A 10490-nucleotide genomic window follows, 5' to 3' on the forward strand; every position below is an offset into this window, starting at 1 on the left:
AAGAACTTCTCCAGACCAAGATGAAAATTCTCTCTAGTCCTAAGGGTCACCAGCAGGACTAAACAATGTTTGTGGGGGCCACTGGCAAGGGTGAAAGAAAAGAGGGAGAAGGGAAAATATGTAGAAAAGAAGCAAGGAGCAAAAGAATGGAATATCTTATCCCATGACAGCTATCAACACAATACACAAGATACGAAAGGCACATGATAAACAGAATCCTAGAAGTGCAGAATCCTAGAGCTGAATTGGATCTAGATAACTTCTAAAATGATCTTAAAAGCTATTTAGTCCAATGCCCTCCCCTATTTCATTGAACAGTTAAGTTGAGATGAAATTTAAGAGGGCTAAATGTAAAGCCTTACACTTGGGTTCAAAAAATCAACTTCAGGGGCAGCTAGGTGGTACAGTGAGTAGAGCAACAGCCCTGGAGTAAGGAGGACCTGAGTTCAAATCCAGCCTCAGACACTTAACACAAAAAAAGAGCCTGCGACCTTGGGCAAGTTAGTTAACCCCAACTGCCCTCCAAAAAGCAAAAAAAAAAAAATCAACTTCATCAGTACAAAATGAGAGAGGTGACTCATGTCTGGAAAAGAGCTTTGGATTTTAGGGGCCTGCAAGGCCAATGAGTGAGCAGCATGGAGTGCCAGTCAAAAACCCTAACATGATCTTGGCCTGCTCTGAGAGAGCCATGACTTCCAGGAATAAAGAAGTGATAGGGCCACTGTGCTCTTCTCGGGACAGATTTCATCTAGAATACTGTGTTCAGTTCTGGATACCAAAGTTTAAGAATGACACTGATAAGCTGGAGAGAGTCACTAGCAGAACCAGGATGATGAAAGAACCAAAAGGCCACTTCATATTTAGATTCACTAAAGGAACTTGAGATGTTTTACACAGCCACCCCAATCCCCCACCCAAAAAAGACTCAGAGGAGGACATGATAGCTATCTATCTTCAAATTTTTTAACGGTGATTAAGTGGAAAGGGGTTAAATTTGATCAGTTTGGCCCTAAAGTGCTGAACCAAGAGCCATGGGGTTGGAAGATGCAAAGAGGAAAATTTAGGCTTGATTTCAGAAGGAATTCCTCCCCCCCAGCTTCCTAACAATTAGAACTCTCCCAAAGTGGAATAGACTGACTGCCTTAGGAAATAGTAGGTTCCTCCTTATTGGAAGACTTCAAGGAAAGGCTGGGAGAGGGATTAGATTTGGGTCAGTCTGGTGCCAAAGGGAAGAACCACGAGACAAGAAGAAGTTGCAAGTTTGGCAATAAGAGGCAAGTTTGGGATGATCTAGGAAAAATGTCCCAAAATTAGAGTTGTCCAAAGTAATATAGGCTGCCTTGGGAGGTAATGGGCTCCCCCTCATCAGAGGCCTTCAAATAGAGTAGATGACTACTTGTGAGGTAAGCAGGCAACAAAGTGACACGGTGTATAGAATCCAGCACCTGGGATCAGGAAGACCTTAGATACTTCCTCCCTGTGTAACCTCTCGACTTCAGGTGCTTACTATCTCTATAGCAAGCCTGAGCCTCAGTTTCTACCTCTGTAAAATGAAGGGGTTAGACTCCATGGCTTCTAAGGTCCCTGCTAGCTCTAAAACTATGATCTTATCATCCTAAGGGGATTCCTTCTCAAGTATGGGTCAGATTGGAACACTGCTAAGGTACCTGCCAACTCTATAATTGGGTGATTCTGTAAAATCAAAGAAGACAGCACCAAACACTGCACAAGACTGAAGGCCCAGGCACCTATACTTTTTAAGCCTGCAGATCAAAATTTTATATAGTGCAATATATGATGATGGCTCACATTTCCATATTACCTTAAGGTTTACAAAGCCCTTACCTCACAAATCTATGAAATACTATGCGTGTTATTTAGGTACATATGGAAATTGTAGCTACACCTGTGGCTTCAGCTACACTGTGACAAATGAAAAACCTGAAAGACAGTTTGGGGTAATTAATAATCAATTTATCAATTAGGCTAGCTAATAATCAGTAAATTGATGGTCAGTGATTTCTCTAGGTAACCAAAGACTCCTAATGGAGACAGTGAATGACTTAAATATTTTCTTGAAAGGGAATGCCCCTATGATGGAAAATGTTATCCACATCCAGAGAAAGAACTACAGAGTGTGAATGCAGATCAAAGCATATTATTTTCACCTTTTTTTGTTTCATTTTTTCTTTCTTGTGGTTTTCCATTTTGTTCTTATTCTTCTTTCACAACATGACTAATGTGGAATTATGTTTAATATTGATATTTAATATTTAATACATGATAACCTGTATCAGATTGCTTGTTGTCTTGTGGAGGGGAGTGGGGAGGAAAGGAGGGAGAAAAAAGTTTGGAACTCAAAATCTTATAAAAGTGATGTTGAAAACTTTCTTTACATGCAATTGGGAAAAAAAAAAGAAACACTACTGAAAAAGACAAAAGAAAGGGAATGCCTCTAATAAGAGAAATCCACCCTGACTGGTGGACATTAAATGAGGAGCTAGAAATCTTCAGCTTCATCTACTAAGAATGTGGTTTGATCACAAGATTTGGCTGTATCCAGCAACCTAGACTACTCTGGTTGGTTTTCTCCTTCATGAGCTGGATAACCCTAAACTCCAATGGGAGGGTGCAAGGATGTGGGCTTATTTCTTAAGGGCAAAAATTCACTTAGAGTAGATTCTATTTACAACTCTAAACAGAAGTAAGATTTTCTAATTGGATGGGGTCTTGCCCTAGAAAATCAATTGTGTCCTTCAGAGGCTGGCTGAATGACTACAAGGGCTTGTCAAGCCTTAATACTAATTTTGTAATTGGTTGTTAATATAACAGCAAAATGATCGTTTCTCTCACCACATTGTTCTTAGACACAGAAATACTCAACCTCCCCTCTCCTTTTACCCCTGGCCTCAAATGCCTGTTTAAACTTTAATTCTAGAAATCTAAATCATTCAAACTTGAGAACTTCTCCAACTGTGCAAGGAACAAAGGTTTTAAGAGAAGCTAACATTTATGTAGCACATTAAGACTTACAAAGTACTTAATATATATTGCCTCATCTGATTTACAGTCACAAGGCTGTGTGTATGTGTATACACTCATGCCCAGCATGTGTACATGCGGAAATATAAGGTAAATATGAGACCAAGTGAAATAATGTATATACAGTCCTTTGCAAGTCTTAAAGTACTATATTTTTAAAAAGGTTATTATTATTGCTGCTATTGTTATTATTATTCACATGCTAAGAAGCAACACAGCATAGTGGGCAGAAAGCCAGTCTTGAAGCCAGAAAGAGCTGGGTTCAAGTCCTACCTCTGTGTAACTCACTTAACCTCAGTATTCTAATGTGCAAAGATGGCAGCCTGCATTGGTAGAAGGAGTTTCCTCACTAGGGAATTCCCTATGCCAATGAAGTCACAGGCCCAGTCCCTCTTCCAATCCCTGTTAGGTACTTCTTGTTGTTCGGTCATTTTCAGTTCTGACTCTTCATGTTCCCATATGGGGTTTTCTTGGCAGAGATACTAGAGAGGTTTGCCATTTTCTTCTCCAGCTCATATTACAGATGAGGAAACTGAGGCAAAGTTAAGTGACTAGTCCAGGGTCATACAACTAGTAAGTGTCTGAGGCTGCATTTGAGCTCAGGAAGATGAGTCTTTCTGACTCTAGACCTGGCTGTCTACCCACTGCACCACCTAGCTACCTACGTACATAGAAGTACCACTATCTTCATTTTATAGATGAGGAAGCTAAGACTTAGAAATATGAACTGACTTGGCCAAGGAGCACTGAGCTTCTAACCCCAGTCCAGAGTCCTTTCTCTAGGAGCACAGACTGAATGAGGAAGAGATCACACCCCTCAATTTCAATGCCCAAACATAGTAGGTGATCACATGCCTAGTGAATGACTTTATGAATGACCTTAACAGAATAGGACATCAACAGGATTCTGGACACACCCCCAACTTAAATGATTTCTTTCCCCTCCTGTATAAAATGCCCCAGTGCCTGCAGAAGCAGCTTAGCCAGGAAAATGGTTGTGGTCCTATAATAACACATGTGGATGGAGCCACTGCTGCTGAGTCTTCCTATCTCCTTTCACAATTGCCTTCAGGGTTGGTCCCAAGGAATTCCAATGCAGCAAGATGAATGCCTGTCCTTCCCCCTCATCCCTACACTTACCGGGTGACTGGAATCAGCCTATGAAAATGACTTCAGCTGGTGGGAGACAAACATTCCCTTCCTCTGGTTCACCACGGCTGAGCCTCCCTCTCTGCTGAAAGCTGGACTCCACCAGGAGGACAGCTCATTTCCTGCAGGTCTTGAAAAACCAGAGTATGGGCAGTCGTTTGGCCTTCATGGATTGCTCTAAAAGGAATAGGAAGGAATATCAAAAAGCCAGATCAGTCTCCTGGCTGCTCTTTTCATATTCCCTGAAAGTTGCCCAAACATCTTTGAATTTAAAGCCCTTGGTAGATTTTGGTTTTATCTAAGAGCCCACCTGAATTGGCTTCCCCCCCACCCCACCCCCGCCCCTGCCAGTCCCTACTACAAATATTTAAAAAAAAAACAACTGGCTTGTTTTGTTTCATGCCCCTGTTCCTTTCTCCCTCTTCAAGCACTCAATCCCTCCCAGTGACTTTCTGCTTTGACCAACTTTCCCTCTTCTCCAATAAGAGATAGTAGCTGAGGGAGGTGGCCTTTGAAGTCAACAGTGTTCTAGTCCCCCAGAGGCCTCTCCCCCTTCTCCAAAGGGGATGAGGAATCAGGAAGAGCCATGATAGAATAAACAAGGAATATGAGACAAGGAGAGAGGAAAGAGCAGAGATCTGAGACTCACTGTTGTTCTGTATCAAAACGCGAGATTTTTCAATTGATCTATCAACATTCATTAAGCACCTGTGTGACAGATACTGGGATACAAATACAGTGAGACTGTCTTTTCCCTCAAGGAGCTTCCATTCTTCTGGGTGGAGGGAACATAATGTATTCACAAGTGAATAAAGGCTACATGCAAAATAAATGCAAAATGATTGGGGTCAGGGGAAAAAATAAAGAGGTAAGGAAAATTAGGGGAGCCAAAAAAGGCCTCCTGAAATAGGTGGTTCTCAAGCTGGGCCTCTAAGGGAATTAGGGGTTCCAAGAGGATGAGGAGGGAGGGCATTCCTGGAATAGGAGACAGCCTATACAAAGGCAGAAGGGTGGGAGACAGAAAGTTGTGTACAGGGAACATTAAGTAGGACAGTCTGGCTGGAATGCAGAATTTATGAGGGGGAATAAAGTGTAATCAGTATTGAAAGAAAATTCCAAAAAGTACATTGTCTTTGAGCCCAGAAGCAAAAGCAAGCCACTCATAGAGCATCTTGTGGTGGTTTGGGAGGCATTTGCCATTTCCTTCCCCAGATCATTTTACAGATGAGGAATTGAGGCAGACAGGATTAAGTGACTTGCCCAGGATCACACAGCTAATAAGGGTCTGAGGCTGGATTTGAACTCATGAAGATGAGTCTTCTTGATTCCAGGCCCAGGCACCACCTAGCTACCTCTACTTGTTACTTAATAAATGCCCATTCCTTCCTTCCTTCATAGCCTTAGCACCTAAGATAGTGCCTGGTATACACCAGGCACTTAATAAATGCTTATTGATTGATTGAGCATTGAAAACCTCAGGCCAGTGGGACTTAGCATCAAATTTCTATCCACCAGATGGCTGGGACAGAAGTGTGATGCTGAGAGCCACTGGCTTTGACATGGTGGGCAAAAACTTAAGGCACTAGGGAAACCAGTCAGGCAGGTACTTACTGCTGAGGAGTATTCTGAGACTGCATTCAGAATATGTCTCAGACGAGTCCATATAGTTCAATACAAAAATAAATGAATAAACAAATGAATGAATGAATGAATGAATGAATAGAACTGTACAGCACAGTGGGAAAGAGTGTTAGATTTGGAAATCAGGGAACCTGGGTTTGAATCCCAGCTCTGTTATTTACTGTTAGTGTCACCTTGGACAAGTCATTTCATATCTACCTCAGCTTCCTTATCTATAAAATGATTGGAATAAATGACCTCTAAGGTACCTTTCAGTTCTAAAGCTATAAATACTACCATCCTATTCTACCTAGAAATCGTGTTTTTAAAATACCTTTTGATCTTCACAATATTTCTCCACAAATTATCTCTGAGGAACAGAATTTAAGTAGCTATCCCAAGATCACACTGTTGGGATAAGGCATAATTGTGCTAGATCCCAGCTGGCTCACAGCACACCTAATTCAGTGCTCTTTCCAAGCATTGCTATCCTCCCAAAATCTGATTTGTAAACCCTGGATTCTTACGCAAATCCAGTTGCTGATCTTGACTGTACCAAAGTGGTAACTGCACATTTCAGTGCCTTCTGGGGTCTGCATGGGTAGTACACAGTGTGGATTGATGGAAAGGGCACTGTGTTGGGAGTCAAGAGACCTGCATTTCTTTTTCAGTTCTGCCAGACTCACTATATGGCCCTGGTAAGTTACCATTCCTGACTCTCAGTTTCCTCAACTATAACATCAAACCAGTAACCCTTGTTATTCCCTCCCAGAGAAGCTATAGACGGCTAAGCAGCTCAGAAGAGAGGCACTATAGTAACACAAGGTATTTTTTTTCCTTCATCCCCACCAAATTTAAAGATGATGTTTTACGAACAGTTAACTCCAAGCATCTTTATCTCCTTTGGGGTGCTTGGGCGCCATCTGACTTGAAGTCTTATGACAGGGGATCTCTGATAACTTTAGATGATCAGGAATTGAAACCTTAGTGAATTTCGTTTCTTTGCAAAAGCTTCTTTGTGGAAGACCCCTCATAGAGCAAAGAGTCTGACTTCTGAAGGCACCTACTTAACCATCAGCTGAACAATATGCAAACTGTGGCTGAGACACCTTGTGTGCTCTTCAAACTTGTGGTCTGCTAGTAAGGGAGGAGGGGGCAACTATAGCTCCCAGTTTTTTTTTTTAATTAAAAAATTTTTAAATTAATTTGTTTGTTTCCTTTTTAATTTACAGGATTCAATTCCACAATTCCTTGAGTTTCAAATTTTGTCCCCCTCCCTCCCTTCCCCCCGCCATGGCGGCATATAGTCAAGTATAGGATCTGTAAATACTTTCACATTATACATTAGTCAGGTTATAAGGACGGATTGTACCAGCTGGAATGAAAAAATGGTAAAGAGGACATAAAACCAAATAAGAGAAGGAAAAAGATCAGGTATTTTGCTTCCACCTGGATATAAACTTAGTTCTTTCTCTGGATGCAGTATTTCTCTCCATCATGAGTCTTTTGGGATTGACTTATATCACTGCATTGCTGAGAAGAGTCCAGTCTATCAAAGTTGGTCATCACATATACGTTGTGTCTGTAATTGTGTACAAATTTCTCCTGGTTCTACTCTTCTCACTCAGCATCAGTTCTTTTAAGCCTCTCCAGGTAAATATGAAGACCATCTGCTCCTTGTTTCTTATAGCAGAATAGTATTCCATAACATGCATATACCACAACTTGTTCAGCCATTCCCCAATTGATGGGCACCCCCTTAATTTCCAATTCTTTGCTACCACAAAAAGAGCTGCTATAAACATTTTTGTACATAGGGGTCTTTCTCCCATGTCTATGATCTCTTTGGGATATAACCCTAGGAGTGGTATTGCTGGATCAAAGGGTATGAAAGTATTTATAGCCCTTTGGGCATAATTCCAGACTGCTCTCCAGAAAGGCTGGATCAGTTCACAACTCCACCAGCAATGCATTAGTGTTCCAAATTGCCCACATCCTCTCCAGCATTTGTCATTTTCCTGTTTTGTCATCTTAGCCAATCTGACTGGTGAGATGTGGTAATATAGCTCCCAGTTTTAAAAAATCATTTCCTCAAGCTAAAGAAACACATAAGCGATGCCCACAGAAGCAGTTCATGCTTGTGTTTTCTTCCATTCCCTAGTATATGAATTGCCAGCTGGCCCAAATTCATCCCCAAACCAAACACACTGGGGTGTGTGATGCCACTTCCAAGGGAAATGAGGTTATGATCTCTGTTCCTGCCCATACCCACCCTTAGAGAAATTTCAGCAGACGTGGAGTTATTAAGGAGCCCAATGAACTTCCTGTGTTGGAATGGATATTTTTGTGGGATGCTTTCTGAGGAAGAATGATTCCCTCTGGCTATACTCCTTTTGGAATCCAAACAACACACTTCTGGACACCCCAAAGAAGGACAGATATCTACTTATTCAACAGTGTGGGGCCTGAATCAATCCTCCACCTGGAACACCCCCTCCCTCACTACTTATTTCCTACTTGGGACTTGGAGCAGAAAGTTAGCAGTAGGCACCCCACTACTACCTTGTCCTTGGAGGGAGGCACTGAAATCACCAAAATCACCTCAAACTCTCTGATAACTTTGGCTTATCAATTTTCTTTCTTTGCAAAAGCTTTCTTAGCCCTGTTCCTTCTACTCTCCCATACTTCCAGCTTTCAGGTCCTGTCCACCCCTACCCAAGGAGCCAAACTAGTAACAGGTTATTCAAATTCAGGTAACTTCTTACTCTTTTCCTTTGGCCCTTCCAAATACAGGGTGTTCCAAAAGTCTTAGTGCAGTGTTAAGTACTTAAAAAGGCTTTTTAGGGATATATTCTGTCTAAGCCTGTGAGGCTTAACTCCACTAGTGAACTCAGGCTTCTCAATAAGCAGTCCCTTAATACCTTTCCTGCCAAGTCTCCCCGTGAGTGGATAGACTCAATCGATCAGAAAGCATTTATTAAGCGCTTGCCAAACGCAGAGCTAAACTCTAGGGATACAAAGGAAAAAACCAATAGCCCTGCCCCAAAGAACTTACCTTTTATTTGGGGGGCAGGAGGGAGGAGGCGGCAATGTAAATAAAAAGATATCTAGAACATACAAACACAGTAGATGGAAGTTAACCTTAAAAGGGAGGGCTAGAAACCTAGGGAGGAAATGCCAATTGTAGCAGCTCCGGGATAGGCCAGTGGAGACTTTGGACGCGAGCTGACAGGGAAGGAAAGCGGTACAGTAGCTGAGGTTGAGGTGGGCTAGTTAGGTGAAAGAAAGATAAAAGGAGGAAGGGGCGGAATTAAGGAGAGGTTTAAGGAAGGAAGAAAGGGGGCAGCGAGGCGTAGGGAAGAGAGTCCTGGGCGGGATGTAAGGAACCCCCGGGGAAGAGAAGGTAGTTGCTCTGCGCTTCCCCGAGGTTAGAGCCAAACTTCCCCCGGGAGGCTTCTCTCTCCGTCCCTTCCTCTTGTTGCTTAGATATAAGGGCTGTGCATACCACCCACACCCCGGCAGGACCACTGCAGAAGGCCTGGACGGGCCACGCCCGCCCCGGAACAGGACACCTGACGTGGCAGGGCTCGGGGACGGAGCCCCCTGCCTAGCCCGGTTCAGCCCACGGCACCCCTGCACAAGCCAGTAAGCAGGAAGGCGAGGGGGCAGCGGCGGTGCCCCCCCGATCCTTGTCACCCTTTTACCTGTAGCAGTGGCTCTGGCCCCGGCCCCGAGAAGTTGCTGAGTTCCACCCGATCCGGCCCAGAGGCTACCTGACCACTTAAAAGTTACAAAGTGAAACTCAAACACTTCCAATGCACATGCGCAGAGGCTCCGCCTCTTGCCCAATTTGGGCTTTCTGGGCACTCAGCTGGCTACGCTCCCTACTGTGTTCCACAACCAAACTCACCAACCCACCTGCGCCAATTGTAGGTTCAGCCCCCGATCCTCCGGTTGCCACCTCGCTTCCTCAAAGTTCATAGCTGAGTGCTTCCCTCCTCATTAGGCATTCCTGAGCTTCTACGGACCTTAAGAGAAATCGTCTCAGACTGAGAGCTCATTTTACGGACAGGGAAACTGAAGCTACGAGACGGGAAGTGACTTGGCCAAGGTCGCAGAGGAAGTATGCCAGCACCCAGGCTGGGCTTAGCCAGAAGACTCACACATGGTTTAGGGAACATGAAATAAATGCGCTTTAACCTCCATCCTGGATGGAGTTTTTGGGTGGGGAAAAGGGAAAAGGGCAGGCACGTGGATATGAAGCCAGGACCAGGGCTAGGAGAGGGGCAGCTCCCATCTTTTCTTTTGCAATACTGTAAATCCCTGGGAAAACTATTGCCAAAGGAAACGAGAATATGGGAGATGAAAGCTAAGGTAGAGAAGCTGATGCAGAGATAATATGGGAGTGGGAGGGGTCTCCCTAGGAGCCAAAAGACCATGTACTCTGCTGGAGTGCCTAGGTTGCTGTTATGACTCGAATTACAATTGGTCCTAGAGCCGTTGATAAAGCTTGCTACCCACCTGCTACTCACGGAGAAGTGATGGTATGCAAATGATGATATGCTGAGCGTGACACATTTTTGGACCTGGCCAATGTGAGAATTTGTTTTGCTTGAATAAGCATATTTGTAACCAGGATTTGGCTTTTCTTTTTCTTTTTACAGAAGAGGGAAGTGAGA

General features: G+C 43.4%; 1 protein-coding gene across 5 annotated transcripts in view; it reads right to left on the reverse strand.

The window, feature by feature from the left end:
* TMEM63A (transmembrane protein 63A) overlaps nucleotides 1-9932 on the reverse strand; it is a 41682-nt gene extending 31750 nt beyond the window's left edge. The window contains exons 1-3 of one of the 5 annotated variants that reach the window (XM_069069091.1): nucleotides 9730-9932; nucleotides 8867-8918; nucleotides 4183-4368 (exon numbers count right to left, since the gene is read on the reverse strand). The gene's annotated coding sequence lies outside the window, so the exon portion shown is untranslated. Of the gene's footprint in view, nucleotides 1-4182; nucleotides 4369-8866; nucleotides 8919-9515; nucleotides 9699-9729 lie in introns of those variants that run through there. The other 4 variants (XM_069069090.1, XM_069069093.1, XM_069069092.1 and 1 more) reach the window with 4 other exon arrangements.
* Between the last annotated feature and the right edge of the window lie 558 nt (nucleotides 9933-10490).

This window comes from Petaurus breviceps, unplaced genomic scaffold, assembly GCF_028583685.1.
Source record: "Petaurus breviceps papuanus isolate PSGF00001 unplaced genomic scaffold, PetGlider_PUasm1.0 90778, whole genome shotgun sequence".
NCBI lineage: Eukaryota > Metazoa > Chordata > Mammalia > Diprotodontia > Petauridae > Petaurus > Petaurus breviceps.